This window comes from Anomaloglossus baeobatrachus, chromosome 4, assembly GCF_048569485.1.
Source record: "Anomaloglossus baeobatrachus isolate aAnoBae1 chromosome 4, aAnoBae1.hap1, whole genome shotgun sequence".
Lineage (NCBI taxonomy): Eukaryota > Metazoa > Chordata > Amphibia > Anura > Aromobatidae > Anomaloglossus > Anomaloglossus baeobatrachus.
This window is the reverse complement of record NC_134356.1, coordinates 705,200,679-705,214,940: the sequence shown is the minus strand read 5'-3', so window position 1 is coordinate 705,214,940 and position 14,262 is coordinate 705,200,679. Positions and strand designations below refer to the sequence as shown.

The 14,262-nt window shown below is 43.7% G+C and overlaps 1 protein-coding gene across 2 annotated transcripts in view; it reads right to left on the bottom strand.

Moving 5' to 3' along the window:
• The window catches only part of LOC142304428 (sodium/potassium-transporting ATPase subunit beta-2-like), a 307,300-nt gene that overhangs the window by 238,100 nt on the left and 54,938 nt on the right, over positions 1 to 14,262 (bottom strand). For both annotated transcript variants that reach the window (XM_075346773.1, XM_075346772.1), the window contains exon 2: positions 10,955 to 11,012. The gene's annotated coding sequence lies outside the window, so the exon portion shown is untranslated. The remainder of the gene's footprint in view (positions 1 to 10,954; positions 11,013 to 14,262) is intronic.

Genomic DNA, 14,262 nt, shown 5'->3' with positions numbered 1-14,262 from the left:
GTTACCCCAATTAAGGAGCAAGAACAAATGTCAGTAAGGCGCAGTATACAAGTATATCCCTAAACAGTCCAATAGTCAAGGGTCCTACAGTCAAGATCCCTAAAAGCAGCACTTTTTTTACCCTAAATTAGTCGGTTCTGCACTGAGATATAATTCTGTATATACTGCCACTTCCTATATTAGTGAGGAGGCTGTCAACCTTCTACCCCTAATCGACCCGACGCGTTTCCCCTTCAAATAGAAGGTTCTTCAGGGGTCATCAAAAAGTAGTATAGAGAAATACAATTAATTTATACATTATCCTCCAATCATACAGTGAATACAGACATAGTTTTTGTAATCTCCCCAAACAGAGTACATCAAACAAATGATCTTCAGATTGTACAAATGACTATTATAGTCTCCTCTGGTGCTGTCGTATCTTTAGTCTCCAAGAATTGCCAGGTAACACAGAGTTCCACAAAATATTAGCGTGGATATTACCAAACAGAGAATTCCCGTTATAGAAATATTTTTCAAATTTTTGTCATCTCATTCGGGACAAGGCTGTATTTTCAAGGTGAATGATGATGTCACCTGAAAAATTAAAAGAATTTTGTGTCCCAAACAGTTCATATTTTCAGATGTAATTACCATCAGGAATCTCACAGTCAATAATCATGGCAGAAGGAGATACAGATCTCCAGAGGGTGTATAAGAGGAGAATAACACATAGAGGTCCATCACCTCAAAGCCAGAAACACCTATGTGCCCATATAATCAAAAATACCTATTAAAAACATGCCCATTCATAATTCCCCTTCAGCAAGCTTTTTCCTTTTCAGTGTCCGTGTAGATAAATGGACTAGAGTCCTATGGAAAAAGCAATACAATCACCAAGTGTCTATGCAACACCCCATATGGTGCTGCATACATCTCCAAAGTCAAAACATACCCCTCAGGTTGCAATTGGCTCCTTCTGCCATGATTATTGACTGTGAGATTCCTGATGGTAATTACATCTGAAAATATGAACTGTTTGGGACACAAAATTCTTTGAAAAATATTTCTATAACGGGAATTCTCTGTAGAAGAACCTTCTATTTGAAGGGGAAACGTGTCGGGTCGATTAGGGGTAGAAGGTTGACAGCCTCCTCACTAATATAGGAAGTGGCAGTATATACAGAATTATATCTCAGTGCAGAACCGACTAATTTAGGGTAAAAAAAGTGCTGCTTTTAGGGATCTTGACTGTAGGACCCTTGACTATTGGACTGTTTAGGGATATACTTGTATACTGCGCCTTACTGACATTTGTTCTTGCTCCTTAATTGGGGTAACACATAGGACTAGAATAATAAGGGGGATATATGTTGGAATCTTTGTATGGCACCAATTAATATTTTCTATATAATGTGGAAGTGTTTTTAAATGCTTTTGTTAATAAAATTGATATTTTTTATATTAAGGAGGTTTTAGTCTGTGAACCAGTTTTGAGCTCTCCTTGTATTACATTTTTCGTGAGAAATTTCTAGGTATTGTTAGTTGGTAGTGCCTGCTGTAAATTTGCTAGTGAACTAGGTAAAATGTAGTGGTGAGCAGGTAGTTGACTATTCGCATGAAAAGTACGGCTTTCGGGTTACTTGCTACTGATATAGAAGGGTTAATAGTTTCTCTTTTTCTTTATTAAAGATTTATTGTTATTAGTAAGTATATCTGATGGTAGTTCATAGTCATTATGGAGCCTACGGAATAAGAGACAGACTCAAGGATTATTATGGTTTCTAAATGTTCTTCTTATCTCATATGCATGACTCTACATTTTTGTTTTGCTAAAACTTAAAGGTCATATGAACAATTAGTAAAGTTCAGCTCGAAGTTTTTTTCTTTTTCTTTTGCAATATCACATTGATCTGTAAATGGTATAAATAAACTGTACTTTGATGAAATAAACAGAAGAAATTGATCATGCCCACATGGATGCTGGTCTTTTCTCTCCGAGCGCTCGATCTTGATTAGGTCTGAAGAGGCCTAACTCAAGAGAACCTCACTGGTGATCCCATAAGCTGACTTGTGACAAAACAGAACAGCTACAACAGTTTGGTGCCCAACGTGGAGCCGTGGCCAACCGGCCTATTCGGAAGAAGTTTTGGGGACTCTTGAGACAGTGAAATTTCAGCTGCAGCAAGGTGAGAAGCTTTATTCTTACACTTCATTTCACTCTCTCTGATTTCCCGAATATTCTGGGTAAGGCTGTACACACGGTTCAAGAACTCTGGCATCACCAGTGAGTATTGTTTTTTTCATGCATGTCTGAATGAGAGTTGAAATATAGAGTAATAAGATAATCTGTTGTCCGTCCATTAACTGATTGCATAGAGTGCATAGCACGGAATTTGGGACAGTCTCTGTATAATTGCATTTGCTGTGTTGCTGTGTTTTGTGTTTTTGTGGCAATACTCTGGTCTAGGGATATGTGTTCATAAGTGGTTTCATATTAATGCCTAGATAAAGTAGGGAGGCAATAGGTTGTTGTATATTGATGAGAAGCCTCTGAATAACAAAGTGACAAGTAATTGTGATAAGAGACTTGGTGAAATAATATGTATGTATAAGTCTAATGGTTATAGGTCATACTGTGGACTGTGAAAAGATGTTCCGGTTGTGAAATGTCACAGGGCATAGCCATATAGAGTATTTGAGTGGATACCTGACATATGTATTTTTTCCCATCAGTATCAAGAGCGGTTTAGATAATTTTATTTGCATGTGAGGTTAACTGATCCTTGGAAGGTGTATTGTTACCTATGCTTCTGGAATCAATGAATGAGTAAGACAAGTGGTCCTGGGATCTGTCCTTATAGTGAGATATTGTGTGTTTCTTCCCCTCAAAATGGGGATGAAGGTTTTATAGTAAAGTAGAATATTAGTGCTGTGAAGGTATATAAGTGGTCTCAATTTTCTGCAGGGATTGTGTATTATACCAGTGGGTATTAGGATTGTGTTTTGGAAGCTGAATCTGAACGAGATAAGACTCTTGCTAAACAAACTGTGCGCTGGCTGACATTCTTTTGGGAGGGGTCAAGTGAACAGCTGCGCGATTTTCTGCCCTCTGTGAGAAGTCAGCTCTGTTAATTGTTTTGGTTTAACTCTTACGTTTGTTGCTGAAATACTTTGTAAAGGACCAGCATGGAGTAGCCAAACTGCACACATCAGGTCAAGTGGGTTAGAGAGCCGTGTGGCCTTCCCACTTACATGGAGGTGGTCTAGCAGGTGAGAGGACTATCACACCTGGTCCTTCCTGCTTTAGTCATCTGGTCTATTGGGTGAGAGGTGTTTTTTAACCCTTCCCAATACGCCCTACAAGTGTAGCAGGTGAGAGTGAATGCTGATTGAGCCTTCTTGCTACCACTTGAGAGCCCATTCTGACTTGCCAGGAGACGTGTGGCCTGTTAACAAGGTTCAGGGACACTGAGAGGGCATTTGCAGAAAGGTGGGCTGTGTGGGAATAAGTTGAAGCCATGGGCAACTTGTTCAGTGTGCAGCGTGGGGCTCCAGCAGGATCCAAAACAGCCAAACAGATAGTGCAAGAAAGAGAAGGCAAAGAAGCAGTGAAAAATGTCAGACCGATACTCAAAAAGGCAGACATGCCAGAGTACGGATGTTTGGATGTTGAGAAATGGCACAGATTCAGGGAAGAAAAGAGAGGTTGGATAAAAGACAAGAGGGTAGAGCAACAAGTAAATAAATGGTGTCGTGTGGCTGAAGAGGTGCAGCATTGTGGATATAAAGAGACCACAGCGGGAGATAAGGTGTATTATGAATGTTTTAATGCACCAAAAGCAGGAATTGTGACTGCTACCGCCCCCCCTTCTCATAAGCAGAAACCCAGACCAGATGAATGGACTTGTAAACATTGTAGTCAGAAAAACCCAGACTGGAGAGGTACTTGTGCTACATGTAATGTTACTCGCCCTAAGCGGATTGCACTAAATCCTGTTCGAACCAGGTCACATGTGATGACAGAGGACGCTGACACTGAGACAGAGGTAGTGAAGGAATTGAGTTTTGCGGAGGAAGCTGACGGTGAGGAAAGGAAAGAACGCGCTGGGACCAGTACAAAAAAATCAGATACATCCCGACCGAGGAAGGTCACAAGAATCAGACAGACACAGGAATATTACCCCTGGAGCCCCTCTGACCAGCTAGCTATGTTGAAACAGTTACCTGACCCTGAAAACCAACCTTTCCCATTTTACAGGCAAATACAGACAATACAGGTGACTTATAAATGCACTTGGGCAGACCTCGAGAGTTTGGTGACTGCAAAAGCAGGTGACGTGCTGGGACACATAATTAAGACGCATACTGATATGATGAAGGAGCAATCATGGGTCATGGACGTTGAGTCTGAGAGGTCTGGAATGACGTACTGTGAGGCATTGAAAGGATGGGCTACAAAGAAACAAACAGAGCAGTCTGTACTGATGACTGACGTGACACAGCAAAAAGGGGAGAGTATAGAGACGTACTTTGGGAGGTTACAGCTGAAGTGGACAGACATGGGGTACAGTGCAAGAAACGACCTTGATATCAAAACAGATGAAGCTGAGATTACAAGATAGCCAGGAAATTCTCACAAAGCTTATTGTTAGTGAAAACACTCCTATGAATTTGCTGGGGGCTGATGTGTTAAGTGCTATCCAGGCTACCATACAATACACCCCAGAAGGTATTACAGTCACAAGTCCCCTCTCTGACAAACACTTGTGCAAGATTGCAGCAATGGTGTACATGTCCAAATCTGCGAGAGTGTCCGATACCAGAACTAGTGAAGACATAGCAATGCAACAAGTTCCAGACATTGTATGGGCAAAGGGAAAAACTGATGTTGGTCGGCTTCCTATTCCCCCAGTCATGATAAAATTAAAAGAAGGCTCCACTCCTCCTTGTTTAAAACAGTATCCCTTAAGTCCAGCCAAATCAATGGCCCTGACCAGAGATATAAGAGAATATGTGGAAGCAGGGGCTCTAGTACAAAGGTCCTCCCCCTGTAACACTCCCTTGTATCCAATCAAGAAAAAAGGGCCCAAAGGTTCCCCTGACACGTACAGAATGGTGCATGATTTGAGAGCTGTCAATGCTGTCACTGAGAGTGTAACACCAATTGTTCCAAACCCACATACCTTACTGTCACAAATCCCAGGGACCTCCAAATGTTTTACAGTAATTGATTTGGCAAATGCCTTTTTCTCAGTGCCTCTACACCCTGACTGTCAGTATCTTTTTGCCTTCACACATGAGGGGAAACAGTACATGTGGACAGTCCTCCCGCAAGGAGGAATGAATTCACCTACCATTTATTCTACAGCTATGGCAGGAATTCTGGAGCAGTGGCAACCGCCTCATCCACAGGTTACGCTATTGCAGTACGTGGATGACCTTTTGCTCTGCTGTCCAGACCAGACGTCCTGCAAGGAAGCCACAATTTCTTTGTTGTGTTTTCTGGCAGAGAATGGTTGCAAAGTTTCACGTGAAAAATTACAGTACTGTAAGCAAAAGGTAACATTTTTGGGTCACTGTATCTCTGAAGGTACGAGACACCTGACTGAGGAGAGAAAACAAGCAGTCCAAAATCTCTCCTTACCCAGGTCCCACCGGCAACTGCGCACCTTTTTGGGCTTAGTGTCATACTGCAGGCCTTGGATAAGGTCTGCCTCGCAAATGATGCAACCCCTCTATGATTGTCTGTCATCTGACCCCTTTGACCTCACTCAGGAAGCTATTGATTCCTTTCATTCCCTTAAACTACTCATTGTATCGGCCCCGGCCCTGGGTATTCCAAATTACGATCAACCATTTTTCTTGTTTTGCACAGAACAGGGAGGGCATGCGACAGCCGTCCTCACACAGCAACATGGTGACAAACAAAGACCAATAGCTTACTACTCAGCGCGATTGGACCCAGTTGTCAGAGGGTCACCCACGTGTGTCCGTGCTGTAGCGGCTGCTGCAGTACTGCTAGGGAAAGCTTGCGAGATCACATTGACATTTCCCTTAACAATTTACTCCCCGCATGACATTCATGCTATACTTGTGCAAGTCCAACCAAAACACCTGTCTATGGCCAGACAGCTCAGACTTGAATGTGCCCTTCTGATTCCTGAGTATGTCACCCTCAAGAGGTGTAATGTTCTGAATCCAGCCACCCTTTTGCCAGTAGATTCAGAAAAGGGGGAATTGGTGACAATGGTAGCAAGTGAGGATGAATACTTTGACATGACGCACGAGCATGACTGCATAGAGCTGATGAGTCAGGAGACAGCAGGTTTTCCACATGTCTATGATACACCTATTACTAATGCAGATTTTGAGTTTTTTGTAGATGGCTCCAGATACCACCTGGATGGGAGATTCTACACTGGATATGCAGTAGTATCCTCGCATGAGGTAATCCGAGCTGAACCACTCCCGCCGCACATGTCCGTGCAGGAGGCGGAGCTAACAGCGCTCATTGAGGCGTGTAGAGCGGGGTCAGGTAGGAAAATTAATGTTTATTCAGACTCAAAGTATGGATTTGGGATCTGTCATGATTTTGGCCCTATCTGGAGAAGTAGAGCTTTTCTTACGTCAGCTGGTAAGCCTATTAAAAATGCAGAATTGGTAAAACAGTTAATGGAGGCACTAATGTTACCAGTCCAGGTTGGCATCATTAAGGTGAAAGCACACACAAAAGGTGATTCACTGGAGGTAGCGGGCAATAGAAGGGCGGATGCGGCTGCGAAAGCAGCGGCAAAGAGGCCTAGGGATCAGAGGATAGTGGCAGGGAGCCAGCAAGTCCCAGCCACAGTGAGTCTGGATGTCCTGAAATCCCTCCAGCATCAGGCTGCCCAAACAGAGAAGGAACACTGGGGGAAAATGGGAGCTGGGCTGAACTCGAATGGAGTATGGGAAAGTAAGGACAGGTTGTGTTTACCAAGGTCCCTGTTCCCTATGATGGCACAAGCAACACATGGCCCCACTCACGCCTCAAAAAGTCACATGTGTAACCAGGTGAATGCCTTCTGGATCGCTCCTGGCTTCAGTTACGTAGCCTCCAAACACGTACAATCCTGCATTATCTGCGCACAACACAACCCAGGTAAAACAGTAAAAGTCCCTAAGAAAGCAACACCCAAACCGCTCTATCCGTTTCAACGACTGCAGATAGACTACATACAACTACCCAAGGTAGGAGTGTATGAATACGTCCTGGTATGTGTAGATCTCTTCTCAGGATGGGTTGAGGCCTATCCAGTAAAATGTGCAAATGCTAAAACAACTGCAGAAAAACTGATGAAGGAACTAGTCTGTCGGTATGGCATCCCAGAAGCCATAGAAAGTGACAGGGGTACACACTTCACTGGAGAAATAATGAGGGACATTATGCAGGCCCTGGGAATAGAGCAGGCATTCCATACCCCTTATCATCCACAGAGCAGTGGAAAAGTAGAGAGATTAAACGGGACACTTAAACTAAAAATTCAAAAGGCCATGGCAGAGACAGGAAAGAATTGGGTAGAGTGCTTATCCCTGGCACTCTTTTCAGTCAGACACACTCCAAATAGGAAGACAGGCTTGTCTCCTTTTGAAGTCCTTTTTGGTAGTGCCCCAAAAACAGGTCTCTACTTTCCACAAGTGTTACAGATGCAACACGGCACTATGACAGCCTACGTCCAGGCCTTACAGGAAAGACTTAATGTGGTGCATAAACATGTCTTTTCATCCATTCCAGATCCCAATGCAAGTGCAGATGTGCATCAGCTGAATCCAGGTGATTGGGTGGTCGTGCGCAGACACGTGAGAAGGAGCCTAGATCCACGCTTTGATGGCCCATTCCAAGTCCAGCTGACCACATCCACCTCAGTGAAACTTGAGGGAAAACCCACCTGGATCCACGCCAGTCACTGTAAAAAGGTCACTCCACCGGCAGAATGACAGTCTTGCTAATTATCCTGCTAGGTGTAGCAGGGTTGCTGCAACAAACAAAGACACTGAGCGAACTTTTTAATACGGACTGGGATAATAAACTCATTCGCCACCATATTTCTCTTACTGAGGACATGGAGGGAGAAAAGCCAAAAGACTGTTGGATCTGCACACACAGTCCTATTTCTTCAAAGACTATGCCTTATTTAGCCTTACCTCTGGAACCACAGGAGGTATTGGTACCAGACTGTATACACAATGAAACCTGGACTCAATCTAGATTTTTGGGAGAAGATGTACCTCGTGATGTATCTGCTACATTGACTATAGTTGGATGGGTCACTAAACCCTGGTTCCAGCTAAATATCACTCGACCCGATGGATACTCGTGGTGGATGGAATACGATTCAGACATGGGCATAATTGCCAAAATAAAGACTAAGATTCCTCATTCGGGCCCCATTCCCCATGATGGATTATGGTTCAGTCTTCAATACAATGGTGTTGGAAATTGTGGAGAAGACAATAACTGTTTCTATATACATACACATGACTCAACCAAGGACAATGAGACAGTATATCAGAAGGGTATTGAGGGCTGTACATCATCATTTATTAGACGGACTTTTAGGAGGGAGCGGGGTAGCTGTATCTCGGGTATGACCGGAAAACAAATGAACAATACGTGGTGTGCTCATAAAGTCATGAAGGGGCTTCTGAATCTTTTTTATTGTGTACAAAGTCAAACTCACTTTTGTATTTTCCCAGAGGGAGTGTTTTTGGTTTGTGGGAATCGTGCTCACAAGTGGGTGAGCCCTGACATGAGAGGGGTTTGCACACTTGCCAGACTTACACCAGCCACTTTCATAGTTCCTCATAGTGAAGTAGATGTAGCAGCTGTCCCAATTCATACCTTGTATAAACGAGCAGCAGATAATAAACCCCGGCCAAATGGTAGGACTCATGTAGTAGAATTGGGAAAAGCAAATAAGGTATTTAGTGCTATTTTCATACACCCTTTCTTAATGCAAATGTGGGACAAGCTAGTAGAGTCCACTGACTACCTGGATGATCAAATTTTTCGGGTTCTTGAGATTCTAAATGCTACCAATGCTATACAAAAACAATTAATTGTAGTCACTAACCAGCATACTATAGTGCTAGACTTTGTGACAGCAAAAGACGGCGGAATGTGTCAAATAATTGGTCCTGCCTGTTGCCATTACATTGACCCTGCAGGCAACCTCCAGGTTAGAGCAGATATACAGAAAACAAGTGAACTTAGGGATAAATGGTTAAAAGAGCACGATGCCAACAAGGACTCCTGGTGGGGAAATACATTTTCTTTTATGAATCCAGCCAATTGGTTTAAAGGCATAGCAGGTTGGGTTTCTGGCATTATACAAACCTGTATGCAAATATTGTTGTTCTGTCTACTGCTTTATATAGCTGTAAAAACATTGATATATGCATTACCTAAACTATTGAATAATGTATGTTCTAAGAGTCCCAGCATTGAACCCTCTGTAGTTTACTACGGACCCCAAATGGCCTCTGCTGACCGGGAGTAGGTGTCCACACTGAGGGTGGATGGGTGAAGTGGTAGGAAGACCCCTCATGGGTACTAGGCCCATGAGCCAGCAGCTCCTGTTTGGACGCCTACTGACCGTGTAGTGAAGGTTATACCATTTACAAAAGGGGGAAATTGATATAGAAGGGTTAATAGTTTCTCTTTTTCTTTATTAAAGATTTATTGTTATTAGTAAGTATATCTGATGGTAGTTCATAGTCATTATGGAGCCTACGGAATAAGAGACAGACTCAAGGATTATTATGGTTTCTAAATGTTCTTCTTATCTCATATGCATGACTCTACATTTTTGTTTTGCTAAAACTTAAAGGTCATATGAACAATTAGTAAAGTTCAGCTCGAAGTTTTTTTCTTTTTCTTTTGCAATATCACATTGATCTGTAAATGGTATAAATAAACTGTACTTTGATGAAATAAACAGAAGAAATTGATCATGCCCACATGGATGCTGGTCTTTTCTCTCCGAGCGCTCGATCTTGATTAGGTCTGAAGAGGCCTAACTCAAGAGAACCTCACTGGTGATCCCATAAGCTGACTTGTGACAAAACAGAACAGCTACAACACTACTTAGCAAGTATTTCCCATTGACTTACATTGAGCCCGCTATTCGTAACGAGTAGCGGAAGTACTCGCTAACAGCATAGCGTGTATGAATAGTCAACTACTGGCTCAACACTAGTAAAAAGGTCTTGGTAGTTTTCATCAGCTGCTCAAAATTGCACAGTCAATCACATTTATAGGTATTGTTAGTACTGCCTGCTGTCAATTTGCTAGTGAAGTATTGGCTGCAGCCGCCTTCAAGAGGAAGGTCTAGCACATTCTGTTAGTGCATACATCATCTGGTCTGGCATCTTTGGTAGGTTTTTCTTTTTTGATGCAGTTCTATGGTATTTTTTCTTGATAAATTAGTGTAGGGACCCACAAGTGTGAGAATCCGTGACGAGGATTGCGGGCTTCCATATTTTGGACAAAAATATCAACTAATATCACAATTGAGGTATGGCACATTTAATCCATTTTTGCAGGATGTGTATGGACCTTTTGATTCTAGGTGGTATATTGGTGAAGAAAATTAATGTTTTAGAATGGTAAGCAATGACCATGTAGCGAATGCATATGATTGATGCCAAACCCTCCCTATCAGTCAAAAACACATATAGTCTCAAGAAAATTAATGTTTTAGAATTGTATATTGGTGAGCCTGTCATGTGTGATGCATGTATATAGTGCTAACTGACCCGCCTGGCCTAGTGTGCGTCATTTATAGGCCACAATTCAGACACTGTGCATCTCGCTTATCAGTGTGAGATACACCTGTATAGTGCTGATTAGCCCGCCTGACCTGGGTTTCTGGCGTCATTTATAGGTCACTGTTCAGACACTGTGCATTACAAAGCGAAAACGTTTTCAGCTTACCAGGATATAAGGTCCCCGGATGGATGAAAGGTGCACGGATCCTCCAGAGCAGCCAAATCTGTAATCAACGGTGAGTCAATAGAGGAAGGGGAGATGGAATCCAGCACCAACAAAAAAAATAAATAAATAATATTATATATCTATATATATATATATATATTATATATATAAATATATAAAAAAATATAAATATAAATCAAAAATTTATTGAAACATGAGTATTAAAATCATGAAAACCGCAAAAAAGCAGGAAAGGGCATAATAATGCCCTTTCCTGCTTTTTTGCGGTTTTCATGATTTTCATTTTAATTCTAAAATTCCACAGTCAAACACATTTCTAAGTATTGTTAGTTAGTACTGCCTCCTGTAAATTTGCTAATGAACTAGCTAAAAGGATCTTGGCTAGTGATGAGCGAATGTATTCGTTACTATTCGCAGAATAGTACGGTATTCGGGCTATTTGTTATATAGCGAATAATGGTGTATTCCCCTCGCTACATTAGGATGTCTCACCCAGCATGTTTGGCGTCTGATTTGCAGCCACTAAACATGACGAGATTCTTAACCAAACACACTAATGCCGCAGCCATCTTGGTTGTGGCATTACTGTCATTGGCTGGCCGCAGCCATTTTGGCACATTAGAATGCCAGCATCTCTCTCCAAGTGCTTCATATTCATCGATCACGGCGTGGCTGTCCCACTGCCTCTCATCTTTTTCCCTACCCACTCATTAGCCTCATTACATATTCACTGCATCCGTTCATTAGGCTCATACATATTCACCGCTTCTCCTGCACACCGGTGGCCGTGATTGGTTGGTAGCAGTCAGATCTGCCCCCACGCTGAGTGAGTTATCGAACTGCAACCAATCACAGCAGCCGGTGGGTCTATATCGTACAGTAAAATAATTTTAAAAAAATGATGTCCGGTCCCCCCAATTTGGGTACCCAGCCAAGATAAAGCCTCCCAGCTGAGGGGTGGTATACTCAGGTTGGGGAGACCCACGTTATTGGGGGCCCCCCAGCCTAAAAATATCAGCCATTAGGAGCCCGGAATTTTCACATCCATTAACATTCAGATGTGGTGTGAATCTGCAAGCTGCGTTATAATATGAATTTTATGACAACAGCAAGGAAATGAACTTTATTCCTTCTGGCTTTTAGCCATGAAGGTGTTTTGGTGCGGCTTCAGTCTCCGCTCAGCACACACCGCAGCGACAGCGGTCAATGGACCGGGGCGCGGTGACTGCAGCTGCTCCAGCCGCACCTCTATGGCTAAAACTGGAGGCTGCCAGCAGCACTAAACGCCATTTCCCCGCTTTGAAATACCTGCAGGTTTATAATGTTTGAGGACGACAGGTTCCCATTAAATACTCTTGGCAAATATTATCAGGAGTATTTTTATCCTGCTGTAAAATATATGAGGCGACCTCTAAGCACAATGTCATATGTACAACAAAAGGAGGGCTGCTGTGACTGATGGCACCAAAGGGAGGACTCCGAGAAAGTCAGGGTTGTTTATGTCCCATCTACTTTAGGCCTCTTTCACACGTCAGTGAAAAACAGAGGCTGTGATGGTGCAATATGGGGGGTTGTGTATCATGTTTTGTAGGTGCGTATTTTAGGCGTGGTTTACTGTCCATTATTTGTATTCCTTGTGTGTACATTATAATGTTCTGTAGTGTTTCTGTCCCTAGGTCTGGGGGGAGGGGGGGCCTGGGATCCACCTAACTCTCTGCTTACCTGGGGGTTTGTCAGTCTGTGGGAGAACTTCAAGAGGCAAGGAAGAAGATTGAACCTCAGAGGAAGAAGCTGAGGCTGCAGCCAACACCCCAGACAGACTGTGAGAAAACCCTGATTTCCCTGGAAAAGGACTGCTGGAAGATTGTGACTAATCCTTGGGACATTTATGCGCTTGCTGGACTATAAAACATGTTTCTGGACTATTTTTACCCTCCATGTGATGGATTATGGTATGGACCGTTTGATTTGCTTGGAATAAATATTCTTGGATTGCTCACTCATCTCTCGCTTTGTTGATTGTGTGATATGGGAGAAAGACCCCGTCACAATTGGTAGCAGCAATGGGATCAACAGAGAGCAGCCCAATGGATATCCACCCACAGAGTGAGTACAGAAACTGGACCGCATCCAGGCTACAGGAGAGAGCCAGAGATCTGGGCCTGAACTACCAGGGACTGACTAAAGAGGCCTTAAAGAGAACCTGTCATCAGAAATTTAGCTATAAAGCTAAAAGTTCCACCCTCTGCAGCTCCTGGGCTGCATTCTAGGAAGCTTCCTATAGTTTTTGTGGCACCTTTTATCCCAAAATAAACACTTTGTAAACTGGTACCTTTTCGTATGTAAATTTCTTAAATTTTCCATGTGGGCGGGCTGCCTGGGGTCCGTTGCTGTTCCTCCAGCATATTTATGCCGCCCCCGAACGCTGATTTTGAAAGCTCATGACACCGCCCCTGGGTGCCCGTGGTCCCGCGCATGCGCTGTTACACTGTAGCGGTGCCGTGCACTGTGTGCACGTGTGACCGCTGTGACGCTTTGCGCGGGCACGAGGTTGTGGGCGGCGCTGTTAGTGTCATCAGTAAGTGCCGCCCATAACCTCGTGACCGCACTTTGCCCTATTCCTCCAGCGTTATGCGCAAGCGCTCGCTGGCCTGATGCCCGGACGTCCCCTCCGGAAGGGAAGGAGGGGACGTCCGGGCATCAGGCCAGCGAGCGCTTGCACATAACGCTGGAGGAATAGGGCAAAGTGCGGTCACGAGGTTATGGGCGGCACTTACTGATGACACTAACAGCGCCGCCCATAACCTCGTGCCCGCGCAAAGCGTCACAGCGGTCACACGTGCACACAGTGCACGGCACCGCTACAGTGTAACAGCGCATGCGCGGGACCACGGGCACCCAGGGGCGGTGTCATGAGCTTTCAAAATCAGCGTTCGGGGGCGGCATAAATATGCTGGAGGAACACCAACGGACCCCAGGCAGCCCGCCCACATGGAAAATTTAAGAAATTTACATACGAAAAGGTACCAGTTTACAAAGTGTTTATTTTGGGATAAAAGGTGCCACAAAAACTATAGGAAGCTTCCTAGAATGCAGCCCAGGAGCTGCAGAGGGGGGAACTTTTAGCTTTATAGCTAAATTTCTGATGACAGGTTCCCTTTAATTGACCTACTGGTGGGTGCGAGCCAGTCCACCTACTCCCAGATGTATGGCGGACAAGCACTGGAGACCAGGATCCTTGCCACAAAAAGCCAGTAGGTGTGGTTTGAAGAAGAGCTGGTGGTTCT